This window comes from Brassica oleracea, chromosome C6 (assembly GCF_000695525.1).
Source record: "Brassica oleracea var. oleracea cultivar TO1000 chromosome C6, BOL, whole genome shotgun sequence".
Lineage (NCBI taxonomy): Eukaryota > Viridiplantae > Streptophyta > Magnoliopsida > Brassicales > Brassicaceae > Brassica > Brassica oleracea.
Genome location: NC_027753.1, coordinates 9977305 through 9983537, shown reverse-complemented (window position 1 = coordinate 9983537; position 6233 = coordinate 9977305). Strand labels below are relative to the sequence as shown.

The following is a 6233-nucleotide window of genomic DNA, read 5'->3' as shown; positions in this document are numbered from 1 at the left end:
ATATATATATAGAGAAATATAACAATGATTTTACAAGAAAAGTTTTACATGGATTTTACATGGAACATTTACAACGACTTTACAACGAATTTAGGTAAGTTAAAGCACATTGAATACACGTTTTCACCTTTATATAACGGTAACATGATTCGTTGTAATGTCGATGTAACGTTTACAACTATTTCGCATTCCACGTACTTTCGTCGTAAACTTACACTGACTTTACGACGAAATCCTTTCGTCGTAAATTACCATGGAGTTTACGACGAAATAATGTCTCGTCGTAATTGCGTTGTAAAGCCCATGTAAAGTTACGAGGAAATAATTTCGTCGTAAACCGCCGTTGTTACTGCTACGTTTTCTTGTAGTGGGTTCGGATCTTTACGGGTTCGGATAACCCATTTAAATTATTTTTTAATTTTTTTAATTTATTATATGCTTAAAATTTCTCAAAATTTATAAACAAAATAATATATTACAAATAAATTTGAATAGCATATATCAAAAGACATAAAATTAACATATAAATTGGTTTGGTTTAAATATTTGGATAGAGGATCAATAAATATTTCAAGTTTTTTGGTGTTTTGAATATATTTTAGTTATTTTATACATTTACTTTTGACTATTTGTATATATTTTTAAGTATTTTGGATAATTTTAAAATATTTTATATATCTTGGATGTTTTTAATATACATTAAATCTAAAAATAAGTAATATATTTAGGTGTACAAATCTATTTCGGATATATTCGGATACCCATAATATTTCGGTTCGGGTCGGATTCGGTTCCGGTTCTCTTGATACAAAAAATGTTAAACCCATTCTGATATTTAATCAATTTCGGTTCGGGTTCGATATTATTTTTTCGGATCGGGTTCGGTTCAGTTCTTCGGATTCAGATTTTTTGTCGAGCCCTAAATTATAGTTCACTAGTGGTATCCCGGCGCATAGCGCCGGGTTCGTATATTTTGTTTCCTAATGATTGGATAATGAGTTTTTGATCCATTTGATAGTGGTAATTAATAGTGTATTAGTTTGTTTTATAGTTGCTTAAGTCAAAGATGAATAGCATAAATAGATTTTATAAATTAATGAAATAAAATATAATAAATAGTTGATAGTTGCACTAAAGTAAATATAGTTTAATGATGTTTTAAAATGAATCATATAAATGTAGTTGTTTGTTCATCCTCTTAAAATACTAATAATCCTCACATACTTTATACATGTTATGAATGTGACAATTTGTTAGGGATTTTACTATGAACGTTTTTGTTAAATACTTTGTCTTCAAAATGATATTAAATCCAAGAAGTGAATTCTTAATCGTGGTCTAAATGTAATAACTGAATTGATTATTTTCCAAGGATAATCCAGATATTCTTTTTCCTCTTCGATATTATTTAGTTGTATGTTAAAGTTTTAATTTTCATGGTGGTATATGTGTATGTATTTTTATCTGTGATTATGAGTTCTTATTCAAATCTTGTTACTTAATATTGACAATCACATTATCTTTAGCTAATCTAGCATTTTTTAACTCGTGAGTTTTATTAGTCTTAACTTCAAAAACTATAAGCATATTTTACTAAATATTTTTTTTGTAATAGTTTTAATTTAGAATTAAGCGTTTATTAGGATTGAAGTCCAAATCAAAATTCAGTGAACCCTTAAAAACAAACAAACCGGAGCTAATTTATACAAAAAATAGCATGTCATTGAGGTAATAATTTTAATATTATAAAAATTAAGTTTAACTGGTGCAAGCTTAAACCATTTTAAAATTAATCGTTCATATTTTATATTATCTCAAAATCATTATCTATAGACTTTCTTTGATATTTTTTCCATAACTTAAACATAATAAAATGTATTGAAATATGACATAGATTTTATTTAACCGATTTTATTTATGTTTTGGTTACAAAATAGGTACAAATCAAGTATTTTAAAACCAAGTAACCAATTTTACTTACTTTTTGGTTACAAAGTAGATATAAATCAGGTACATTTAAACTGAAGTACCGATTGGGACCGAACCCGAAAGTACATCGGGTTGTACCGGTTCTTTTTGAAGATTTACTAAACCCGATCCGAACCCGATAGAACCCGAACCGATCCCGAACCAAATTTTCATATAACCCGAATGAGGCTTATTTTGATAAACCTGAAAAACCGAAACACAATTGGGACCCCGAATGCCCAGGCCTATATCTTATATATATAGTTGTTGATGGTAAGGTATTCTAATATACACTTCACTACATAGATTTAAAGTGTTCTTTGATATATATTTGAATTTTTCAGAAATCTTCTTGTAAATTAATTTTGATTGATTAAAACATATTAAGATATGTAAGTTTTGGTTTTATTGGATCAATATTTTATTTGACCGTAGAATATAGAAGTTCAGTTTTCTATTGAAATGGTTAAGCTTAGTGTTATTCTTCTGTTAACTTATCATATATAAAAACTAATTACATAACAAATTACATTAATCATCAATATCATGTTTCTCTTCCACGAGGTGTGATATAAGTACACCAAGTTGATTTCAGGTGTTTTCTGTTAACGGCATAAAGTCGAAAGATATGACGTTATGGCATCTCTTACCTGAAAGAGGCACAACAAAAGGTCATATTGGAACCTTGGATGGAATAGTTTTTTCTTAGTTAAAAGATGGAAATGTAATTCATGGATCAGCTACATAGACGACAAACTCCCCTGTTTTGCCATATATGAAGACACTATCACATTTGCAAATATAAAAATGTAAGAAAAGATTATAAATAAACAAAAAAATGTCATGTTACCACATTTATTTTTCTGCAAAACTTGATTTCTCACGGCAATCATCCCTGAAGACATTCTTGTCCTAAGCAAAATCAGCATCATAAGCTCATAACCTACTACTAAATAACAAAACATCAATATTCACATATCCACAGACAGAAATACACGTCAAAAGGAAGAAAGTACAAAGATATAGAACCGTGGAGACTGAACAGTCTTTAAATGGATTTATTATATCATCGTCAATTGCACCAGCTAACTCGATCTTCTTTACCATTCGATAGTCGTAATTATAACCAATACTCTGAATCGCATCTCACCTTACTTAAATCACCAGATTTCAAATCAAAATCAAATCTAGTCATGTCCCTTCCCAATCCATTTTGTCCCCATTCTAACTCGATTTAAACGAAGTCCATGAAGAACCTTTACCTTTGAGAGAACCTAAAGATCTGGTGCCATGAACCCCCGTGAAACTCAGAGCTTTGTTCGGAGGGGGGGGGGGAATCGCTGTTTCCATCGCTTCCATGCCCAAATCGTGGAAAGAGAAGGGGAATTAAATAAACTAATAAGTAGCTTGTTGGATTAAAAGGAAAATCAAAAATACAGAATTAAATTAAAAGCCACGCGCGAGGAGGAAGAGAGAGCGTGAGAGCGAGAAGGAAGTGAGAGCGTGAGAGCGAGAAGGAAGTGAGAGCGTGAGAAACACCGGTCCACTCCTGAGCTGCCAAGTGTCACAAAAAGTCCTTACCTCTCTGATGATGTGGACGCAGGAGGAGAGACTAAAGTCTCCTTTATTTTATAAGACTAGTGGTATTCCGGCGCTACGCGCCGGGTTCGTATGTTTTATTTTTAATGAATTTTAAATTAATTTTATAGTTTTAGTAAATAAAATATTTCCAAATATATGAAGATGCAAATATGTTGAAAGAGAATGATAATTTTTATGATCCATTTGGTAGTTGTTAGCGATCCTAGTATATCATTTTGTTTTGAAGTTGGTTAGGTCAAAGGGAAAAATCATAATTGGTTTTCATTGATCTATTCAATAAAAATAGAATTAATAGTTGATAGTCATAATACAGTTAATATAGTTGAACTTTAAACATAAAGTAATGTTGATGTTCGAAAAGAAAAAATGTAGGACTGGAAAAATAATATGAACCCGAAAATCTGAACCGAATCCGATCTGATAAAAATGAATCTGAACTAATCTGAATCCGACATAAATATCAAATGGATATTATTTTATGATATTTCGGTTTGTAGGCTTTATCCGAACCGAACTCGAACCTAGATGGATATTTGATAGAATCTGAAATATTCAAAATCCCAAAATGAACTATACCAAACGGTCCAAACATGATTTCAATTTCTAATATGTAATAAAATACACTACGATATTATCGAACATCTATACATTTACAAATTTACTTTTGTCTCCTTATGTGTTTATCCACATCTATTGTTCCTAATTTGTTTCAGTGATGATTTAATGGATGTATTAGATATGCTTTCTAATAGCGTATGCTGAATAGAGCAACTATTTTTTGTTGGTTCTTTACAATTTCAGATTCAACATTTCTTTGGGAGTTCATATTGTAAGGTGCTATTTTTCTTTTTATTTGATATATAGCTTAGATTATGACTGGGGATTACTTATCAAAACATCAAGAAGAAAAATAAGCAGAATTGTTTATAAAATCACATAAAAGTTCTATGAATAAATTTGGGATCAAAGAAAATGAAAATGAAAATTAAAATCATGAACCTTTTATATAGATAATAAAAATAATAAAAAGTTGTTGGTTACATTAATACACTATACACAGAAGTTGCAAATTATTATATGTGTTTGCTTGTGGTAAACATTCCTGTTTAGTATCTAATCGTAGTAATAATTTTGTAAGTTTCATGTTTTTATATGTTCGAGGGCCTTTTATTTTTTTTTTGGCCCGAGGTCTATCAAATGTTGAAGCCGGCCATGGACTTGACATTGCTTTATGTTGTTGTATTCGGATTCAAGGGATAGTAATTTTTAACTTTTTGGTTTAGTCATAAAATGAATAGAGACCATTTTCTTATTTATGTCCTACATGTCTGTACTATATAATAGCAAGTATTTCATTATAGGTCTAAAACGGGAACTTAGTTAATCAATTAATATAAATTAAATATAAAGTTTATTTGATTTTTCGATTATAAGTATTAGAAATATTGTTGGACTCTCGATGGTTAACTGTATCCACCTGTTGTCAACCTGGTTGCAGGTGAGGTTGAGTTCGTATATAACAAATTAAAAATACATGCAGACAAGTAGACAACTATCAAATTCTGAGTTTACTTTCAAATGAATTGACCCAACATGAAATGTAGTCAGTAAGCCACGAAAACAAAATGTAAAAAACCAGCAACGAAAAGATTCAAGGAAACAATGAAACCTTAAACAATTATTTCAAGCATTAAAGAAGATAAAATCCTATACACTTGGCCACTCGCTAGCTAGAAAGCTAAGAAGTACGTGGCTTTTTCGTCTATACCCCTGCAACTTTGCTTCTTCATTAGTTACTCCACAAACAACAGTTGCATTTCCCTTTGTATCTCCACAAGCAGCGAATCCAGCGGTTGTTGCAGGGGGAACTTATTTCACAGTTTAATTTGTAAGGCTTAGTAGTCACTTCTCCTGCTCCAGGCATGTCATCTTGTGCGCTGTTATCAACCCCTACGAAAGAACAAAGAAAAGGGTAAGAAACAGAAACAATAAACACGGAAGAGCTTCAAGCTATTGGTTAAACTTACATCTTTAATTAGCAAAGTTTAGCATTGGTGGACGCTGGTTCCGGTAAAATATCCTGGAAATGGTGAAGAATTGATGATTTGAGGAAACAGAAAACTTGAGCACATGCCTGAGCTGATCTCTGAACTGATGCTAACTCTACTCTCTGTGATCTTTGGAGATTTATTTGCCAATCTCACAGGTTCCTAAACGCCACGTCAAAAACACATTTCTACATAGATAAGGAGACCATGTTTACCGTTTACTAAAAACAACATACAGAAACAGAAAAACTTTAATCCTTACTGCAAGAAGAAAGCTATTAAAAAAATGCTTACGTACGCGACGCAATTAAACATCTAACAAACACATCAAACCGAATCTAGAATCAGATAAGAGAGTTAAGAAAAAGGACCTAGCAAGACGAGTGTAGGGAAGCTGCTTAGACAACTCTTGGCATGTTCTTCTCCAGAAACTGTTTGTAGTAAGTAGTGCCGTGCTTGGACACAAACTTTGATCCTTCTCAGGCCTTTGACTTAATCTGTAGCAACTTGGATGCCATCTCACAAAACTGTATGTGTTTCTTGAGCGAAAATACGTTAGGATATTATATGTTAAATCCAATTCCATTATCAAATATGCCATCAAACGGGTTAAGC

At 31.4% G+C, this 6233-nt stretch overlaps 1 long non-coding RNA gene across 2 annotated transcripts; it reads right to left on the bottom strand.

The window, feature by feature from the left end:
• Positions 1-2404: 2404 nt before the first annotated feature.
• LOC106299224 lies at positions 2405-3366 on the bottom strand. 2 transcript variants are annotated; one of them, XR_001261722.1, is made up of 3 exons: positions 3231-3366; positions 2819-2917; positions 2405-2618 (listed from the first exon to the last, which is right to left on the bottom strand). It is a non-coding gene; the product is annotated as an uncharacterized LOC106299224 (long non-coding RNA). The 2 variants fall into 2 exon arrangements; XR_001261721.1 differs by having other exon boundaries at positions 2819-2914.
• Between the last annotated feature and the right edge of the window lie 2867 nt (positions 3367-6233).